General features: G+C 31.3%; 1 long non-coding RNA gene across 3 annotated transcripts; it reads right to left on the bottom strand.

Moving 5' to 3' along the window:
• On the bottom strand, positions 1 to 3,702 carry LOC107434104 (uncharacterized). Of its 3 annotated transcripts, none has more exons than XR_007238875.2 (4): positions 3,249 to 3,702; positions 2,986 to 3,150; positions 832 to 1,953; positions 1 to 530 (listed from the first exon to the last, which is right to left on the bottom strand). It is a non-coding gene; the product is annotated as an uncharacterized LOC107434104 (long non-coding RNA). The 3 variants fall into 3 exon arrangements; XR_007238874.2 differs by having other exon boundaries at positions 832 to 1,049; positions 1,792 to 1,953; positions 2,986 to 3,665; XR_003053478.3 differs by having other exon boundaries at positions 2,986 to 3,702.
• Between the last annotated feature and the right edge of the window lie 5,327 nt (positions 3,703 to 9,029).

Here is a 9,029-nt window from a genome sequence, read left to right on the forward strand (position 1 = left end):
TGACAAAAACACATTGGAAACATTAATAAAATTCGAATACAATTTTGTATCATACAAGGTAGATATAGTATGCAACTAGAAAAAATTACAAACTGTTCTTTTTGTTGCATTATTCTTATCCTCTACAAAGGGAGTTGTAGATTGTCAACGAGATCCAGAGATCCATATTCTGCATAAAAAATCTCTGGAGGGTTACAATATTTCTTTGTGATAGCAAAGAAAGTCCCTTGGTTGGCCATACACATAATTAGCAGTTAGTCACATTGGTCGTTACTACTCCTAAAAAAGGATTGCACTTCTAGTTTTTTGTTTGTGAACTAATCTCAAGATCAAAAATAGAATTCAAAGCCACCTCCTGGAAAGCCTCCACCTCCAAATCCACCAGGAAAGCCTCCATCAAATGTAAACATGAACTGCTGTCCCCCACCACCAAAAGCGTTAAAACCACCACCACCACTGCCACCCCTACCCATATCTTCAAGGTCTTCTCCTCTATCGTATCTAGTGCATTTTTTTTCATCACTAAGAACCTGTAAAGGATCATAACATAGTATTAGAGATTACAATTTTGTCTTCCAACAATTTTGCTTTTTCTAGCACACCCAAACAGTTAACTAAAAATTAGTGCAGGAAATTAAATTCAACTGCACAATTTAAAGTTGAATGCCCCCATGATGTAAGGGATAGAAAAACACATCAAGCAACTACATGGTTGTCTCATAAAAATAAATAAATAAATAAATAGAAAGAATTGAAGAATTTCAATGGATTTGAAGATCAAAAGCTAACGAAGATTGAAGATTGAAGAGAAAAGTTGCGGGATATTCAGACCTCATATGCAGCAGCAATTTCCCTGAATTGGGTCTCAGCTTCTTCTCTGTTATCTACATTCTTTTCTGGATGCCACTGAAAAACCAGCTTCTTATATGCCCGCGTAATCTCAGAAATAGATGTAGTCTTTGAAACTCCCAAGATCTTATACTAGTCTTTGCGTTTGGTCATCTTCAAAGCTTTAGCAGCTCTTAGTAGTGCTTCCCGAATATGCATAACTTGTAGAATTGGCAGGGTTTTACTATCTTAAATTAACTAAGACCAACAGCTAACAACAGATATAAAGCAAGATGCAAAAACCTAGGAGGTAGGTACACATGATTAATAAAACAAACTTTGCATACAGTTCTGTAAAGTGGAACATCAATATGGAAGCACAAATATTTTTTACTAACATGTAGAAGGTGTGTGGTCAATAGATTCTGTTGTGTCCACAAATATTTTCTACTAACATGCAGAAGGTAATGTTTTGAGTTGACTTTGAAATGGTACCAAAACCAGCAATTTTAGTTAGCTGATCATTATTTTGCGGTTAACTGACACAGCCAAGGGAGAAAACAAGAGGATTGTACACTACAGATAAATTTAAATTACTCAATCACAATATGGAAGCACTTGCAGAAGCTAATTCATAAGGTCACATGGCAGAGGACAAGGAGAAAGAGCTAGCTTGAATTGCAAATAAAATAATATCATAAAAGGTACTATGCCATAATGCAATAAAAAAGAGAACATGTCATAAGTTGTATAGCTTCATGCCTCACATATGCTACTTTTCTAATTTGAAACACTCAGAAGACACCCTTGGATTAATAGGTGGACATTTTCTCATAAGTCAAAACTAAAGATTGACTACAAATCAACAATTTTATGCAAGCCAAAATGGTTCTGTTTCTTTGGGAAGATAACTTTCAAAGACATATTCTTGTAAGTAAAGAAGTCCTAATAACATAGAAGAACCTGCATAACTGACGAAGAATTGATGCACCATGATAATCTGCTTCTGAAAGTTTTGGATCAGCCTCTCTAGCTGTATTGAGCTCATCAAGTGCCTCACTGCAACGTTTCACTTTTATACTTTGAGAAACTCTCTCCAACAACTCCGCAACATTACCAGGTTTGCTGTATCCAATTTAAAATTTTATAATTAATTATTGACACAAATCACTCAAACCTAAACAGCAATTGAACTTATGAAGACAAAGAAACAAAAACAGATGAGAATCTTACCAATTTTCAGCATATTAATATAAATATCCTCCAAATAATATAACATTCAACATAAGCATACTCTTTATTTCTTAGTCCATTTTCCCATTTCGTTTGCTGAATAAAGCAGAATTTAAACAAAAAATAATAATAATAATAAACAAAAAGGAAAAATAAAAGTTTCTCTACTAGTTGTTTCTTTCTTATATACTTTAGCAACACATCAGACATAATTGCACCGTGCAAAGGCAGAGCTTCACCCAATAACAGTCCTAATTTCTCAAGAACCTATCGTACAATTTGAAGGAGAAGAGAAAACAGAGCGATTAAGCACAATATGACATGTGTATATAAAGAAAATGCACTATTTCACTGATACGTGTTTTGAATTGATTTATACGTTGTTGATTATGGAAAATAAGAATATAGAGAATCAAAAAGCATAAAACCAAAAAATAAAAATAAAAATAAAAAAAAAAACAAAAAAAAGGAAAGAAAAGAAACCTAAAGTGGTTAATAGAGAAAGAGAGGGACAAGCTAAGGTAGGACTAAAAAAATAATTAAAAAAAAAAAAAAAAAAGAGAAAACGAAAATTGCCTCCCCGGATTAGTAAAAAAGACACATAAGACAAGTGGGAAAAAAAAAAGAAAAAAGAAAAAAAAGAAAGAAAGAGCTAGAGATTATTTCCATCCAGGTATGTTTTCGGAATGAAGGTGTGTCTGCTCTGTCTTTTTCCTTAGATGGTTTTTTTTTTTTTTTTGGTAAAAAAAAAAAGTCGGAAAAATATATATCTGAAGATTGACTGAAATATTTTCCCAAACTTTGATTTTAAAGGCTTCAATGATCGGGCATAAGCTGGCTGATTTTACCTTCAGCCCCACTCCACAAAATTTAAAAAAAAAAAAAAAAAAAAAAAAAAGCAAAGGAAGGACGAAGCAAACAGACCTGGCATTTTATCAGAGGCCAAGCGAAACAGCAAGCTTGGGCATATGCTTCCACCATGCAGCACCAACCACGCGCTTCCTATACAAACCCACGTCCTCCTTTTTCACAATATGGAAGCTCAGCTGAAGAAAAGTGTGAACATCCTTCTTCAATTTTTTGCTCCGCCTGTCGAAACCCACATACCAAGCTCTTAGCTTTCCAAACGATTCACGGCATTGCCATGGCATTTCAAAGTACAATTCGCAAACGAAATGAAGACCCACAAGAACAAAATTGAATCCCTAATTCCGAATTCCGAACCATCAAATTGAATGAGTTGGTATGGAATTTTGGTGATCAGAGAGACGAAACGGGGCTGTTTGGCAAAAGGGCAAGTCAGTGAAGAAAGCTTGATGAATGAGAAGAGATGAGCCAGCTTTGCGGGAAGGGTGATGAAGGAGCAGAAAAAAGCCGGGCGAAGAAAAGAAAGAAAAAACAGAAAGAAAGAGGAAGTAAACCCTTTTATTTAATTTTGAGGAGACATGAGCCAGTTTGCAGGAAGGGTGATGAAGGAGAAGAGAAAAGCCGGGCGAAGAAAAGAAATTTTGATATAAGGGTATTTTAGAAATATTTAAAAAAAAATCGAAAAAACAAGTTTACGAAATAAGAGGTATAAATATTTAAAGCCCAGGGCTAAATTACTTCAATACAATTCTAAAATATGAACCCACAAATTGAGAACCCATTTCAAAAACACAAAATGTCCCAATACGATTCTTGTTTATAAAGCCCAACATTTACATGATCCAAAATTAAGTTGACACATGTACGAAGTCACATGTCTAGCTAGGTTCGAGCCGCACCAGCAAAAGAAAAAAAACGAAGAAAGAAGAAGTCTAACCATGATGTATATTTACCAAAAAAAACAGAGTCCGACTTAAATATTTAATATTCAAGAATCCAAGAAAGTTTCGAACGTGAGTAACAAAAGCTAAGGGCAACTGCCTATGCTTTCCACTTGATTAAAGATACAGCAGACGCTATTCTGCTGTAAAGACAAAAATGCAAATGCATATCCGATCGAGTCCCAATGAATCACGAGATGTCGAATATTGAAAGGAAATAATAAAATACTCCCATTTGTGAACATATTATTAGTATTACTATTAGGGTAATTATTATTCTTTTGAACATATTTGTTTGGCTTGCTGGGGGAGGTTCTGGGTCCCAACATAGCTGAAATGTTTGGTTTTTCCCTTCCAGTCATCCTTTTAGATTATTACGGTAATTTACAAGGTTAGCCCCTAAATTTTAGTGTGTTTTACACATTTATCCCTGACTTTTTCTTTGGCATTTTTACTACCTAAAAGCTAATTTCTTTTTCACTATTAATCCTTAAAATCCATTTTGCATTATGTCAATAGGATGGAATTGAAATCGGTTTTTAAAATTTTATCTCCATTTTTGCGGGGAATTTTTCATCCCATCTTTGCGATTTTTCGCATTTCTTTAGGGACGGAACGGAGATGAGAATTTCTCAATCGAGGACGGAACGGATCGGTTTTTCCCTTTTTTTTTTAATAATTAATATAATTTTTTTTGAAAAATTTGTATAAATTTTTTTATGAATAAAATATAAATAAAGTAATTAAAATACAATAAAATATATCAAAATGATGTCAACGGTCAATGTTGATAGTAAAAATATATCTGAAAGTAATTAGATATTTGTTATAAAATGTTTATAATTTCATTAAATATAAATATTTTTATAATTTCATTAAATATTTTTATCGCTATTCATGAAATTATTTATCACAACCAGAGAAAGAATAATAAATATTTTTATTTATACATAAAGAATAATACAATGAAATTATTAAAAATAATAAATAAATAAATATATATCGGGCCGGGTTCAAGTTGAGGCTTTTATTCCCCATCCCCGGCCCGTCCCCGATTCAGTTTTTAAACCTATGCCCGAGCCCACCCCGCTATCTCAATTTTTCAGAAAAAAACTGTCCCATTAGGGACGGTGCACCACGGCGATCGGGTTGATCGGGATAAATTGCCATTTCTAAAAATCCCTCAAATAAGAGGGACCAAAGTGAAAATCAATGAAGTTTAGGAGCGGTACTGCAATAAGCACTAAAAAAGTGAAAAATAAATACTTTTTGAATGATTTTTAACAGAAACTAATCTTTAATTAATAATTGTTTAAAAATATAAGAAACTAAATTTGTTTTATAAAAATTATGAAAAAATAATAACAGATTTTTTGAAAGATTTTTTTTCAAAAATAATTTAAATTTAAACCTCTAAAAATCATTGCAACTTTTACAAATCTCAAAGTTATTAAAAATTGAACTGAATATTAAATCTTTGAGAATTTTTTAACAAAAATAAATTAATACAATCGAGAAAAAAAAATTTAGAAATGTTGTAATTTTTTTGAAATGAAAAATAAATGTGTTGCAATAAATAAATGAATGAAGTAAAAAATAAAATTAGTGATTGACAAAGGGTTTTGAGAAAAAAGTTTTAAATAAAAAATTATTTAGATTTTAAAATTTTTATCTATTTTTTAAAAGAAATATTAAAAATAGTTTAGTACTTGCTCATTTTGTTTTGATTTTGTTCCTTCATAATTTTCTATAAGTTTAGTACTTGCTCATTTTTTTTTTTGATTTTGTTCCTTTATATTTTTCTATAAAATAAATATATTTTAAATTTTTAAATAACTATTAATAAAGATTATATTTTTTAAAAAGAATACTTACTTCTAAAAATATTTTTTTTCTTTTTTCTTTTTTAGTGTTTATTGCTTGTAATGTCCTCTAAACTATATTCAATTTGCACTTTGTACCGAAAAGGAAATTGACTTTTAGGATAAAATTGCCGGAAAAAAAAAATCAGGGCTAGCTAATGTGAAAAAGGCAGCCGAAAATTAATGAAGGATCAACAGCAAAAATAATCATTATTGTTATTATTAATATACATATATATATATATATATACGAAAATTCTATGGTGAGGACGGTCCACATGAGGACCGCAATATTAGTGACGATTTTTCATAGTATTAACGACGGTTTCTTAGAAAATCGTCACGAATACTATGAAAAACCGTCACCAATACTGTGGTACGCATGAGGACTGTCCGCACCATATATGAACTGATATATATATATATATATATATATAAAAGAGAAGTTTCTCTTGGGATAGAGCCCGATACAGCTCCTCAATGTCCAAGGAAAAAAGGACTATATAAAACTTGTAAATTTTATTGATTTATGTGAACGAACACTCACACTGGTGAGACATCTTTAACTTTTTGAGCGTCCTTCTTTATGCAAAGCACACATTTTTTCTTTTTTTCTTTTTTTTATTTCGTAATCTTATAAAAACATTTTCAATGGAATGTAAATTGTAAAAATTAATATACATAATTAATATCGATATTCTTTTAGAAAAAGACGTTTACTATTTAACACCATCAATAATGACTACTTTTTATATGGTAAATTTGAATTGTGATATTTAATTGTTATTATTTTTATTTTAAAATTTGAAAAGTGAATATTTTAATGTTGATTATTTAAATTATCATTTAGGGATATCATTAGTAATTGTTCAGTGGTATTAAATAACATTTTCTATAAATACTCCTTAAAATTGTTGTTTTGAATAAATATCAAACTCATATAGCATAGACATCATCAACATAGATGTTACTTTTCAAATTTTTGTTAAACATTGCAAATTTTCTAAAAATCAATCTTTTCACCTAAACAAATAATAAAATATATAATTAATTAATAATTATTAATAGCATTTTATAAAACGCTATTGAATAATATTTTTTTATTTATTGTAAATTTATGTTTAGATATCAACATTGTTTATTTCTATCGCACTGTTTATTTCTATTCCACGCACGCATAGACAGTAATCTTAACAAGGCTTAACTCACATAGGTCTTACCCAGTGACTTAGCAAGCTACCAAGTCAGTAAACAGCCTGCACAAACACAACAACAACAGCAGTCTCATCATCAACAACAATTAAAGTATGGATCTTAGACCCGAATATCAAATATAAATGAGAACAATAGTAATTCCACCAGGTGTCAGAGCATGTCTAAAAGCGGAATATTGGAAACTAGATAGACAAAATATATACAAGGGGAGAAAATAAATATTTCTTACATGAGTCAAGCCACAAGATGCTAAGTAAGATAGAGAAATAAACCTCTGTAACTATATATAGCTATCTTAAGGCAACTTCCCACCAAGTGGCTATTACTACCACTCAAGGGTCTCCTGGAGGGGAAAAAATAATAGGAGAAGGTCGAAGTATAAAACTCAGTGAGCAGGGTTTAATACCCATCAAAATAATAATAATACGATGATAACCAAAATTTAGAGAAAGTGCACATGCCATAATCTTGACATTGAAATATATGAATATTATTCAAATTCAAAGCTTATATAGTAATCAAAACATAATTATTGAAATAGACAACATAAGATCAATTTCTAGCAAATCCGCTCATAATTCTCATAAGATGAAAATAATATGGTTGCAGAAACACAATTAAATCTTCCGAAAGATTCAAAACTCATTGAATGAAAATATCATAAGAAAACCAAATCTTGCAAGGCCGTTCAAAAAACTCAAAAATAAATAAAAAGAAAAGTAATGCTGATCGTGAAAATCTACATGGAAATCATCTTACAAACATACTCGGCATCCTGATTTAAAACTTAAAAATGGAAGTTGTAAGCTGCTAAGACATGTAAAGAACAGATGTACACATGTAGGAAATGCAAAATAAGCAGGTTAAAAAGGCTCAAACGCATGTGAAAACACATCTCTACATACCGGGCGGGTAAGCTCACAAAAACAAGTAGCCATAGACGTATATAGAAAACATATCAAACACATGCCAGGCAGGTAAGATGATCATGTCACTAATGTAACGGTTTGTATTAAAATGGGTGTGAATGATTTGGTTTTAATGAGTTTAATTGTGCTTTTAATGAGTTTTATTTCTTTCCGTTTTGGGTTTTAAAGGGAATGAGTCTTTTGGAAAGGGTTAAAAAAAAAAAAAAAAAAAAAACATGTTTTACAATCTTCCCCAGTGACACAAGCTTTTGTGAAAGATAGAGGAAATTTATTTATTTATTTATTTTTTCATTTTTAGTATTGTGAATGTGGTAAAGTGAAGGTATTTGAGGTTTGAAGAGGAAGCCTTTCGTGGTGCCATGACCAAGCCTTGTAATCCATTGTATCATGGAAGACAATCGTGACAAAAACATATGCACCAGTGGGACATAAATTGTTTTAAGGAAACTGTGGTACCATACAGGCCTCAGACAGATTCATCAAAAGCTTATCAAATCAAACACATACAAGTTCAAATTTCATTTTTCTTATTTTCCAATATATTTTTATTATTCCACGTATATTTACATATATATATATATATATATACATATATTTTTTTACAAGCTTAACACGAGTTTCCCTTTTTATTTATGTTTATATATGTGGGTTTATTGATTTGTGTGTTTCAAAAGAAAAAAAAAATATATTTTTCGTCACACCCATGTATAATATTATGGATGGGCATTTGTTTATTTTTTGTTTTATCAAAAATATTTTCCTAAAATTGGTTGCGCATATTATTATAAATTTTTTGGCATTTTTTCGGTGAATTTCCATCATTGGAATAGTGAAAATTGTGAAAAAATTGCAACGGAATCAACTAACATGTTTACCAAGAAAACGGTTCAAAATCAACCCGGCTGGAAGTTGAAAACAGGTCAAAATTGGCCTAATTGTTAAGGGGCTGCCACGTGTCATGGTCAAAGTGGTGCACAGTGGCGAGGCCATGTGGTGCACAATGGCGAGGCCACATGTCGCTCAATGACAGGGCCATATGGCGCACAGTGGCAGGACGACATAGCAAACAGTGGCTAGACCATGTGACACATAGTGGCGAGGCCATGTGTTATGTAGAGATGAGGCCACATTTTGACCAACTAGAATGCCATGTC

The sequence above is a fragment of the Ziziphus jujuba genome, chromosome 1 (assembly GCF_031755915.1).
Source record: "Ziziphus jujuba cultivar Dongzao chromosome 1, ASM3175591v1".
NCBI lineage: Eukaryota > Viridiplantae > Streptophyta > Magnoliopsida > Rosales > Rhamnaceae > Ziziphus > Ziziphus jujuba.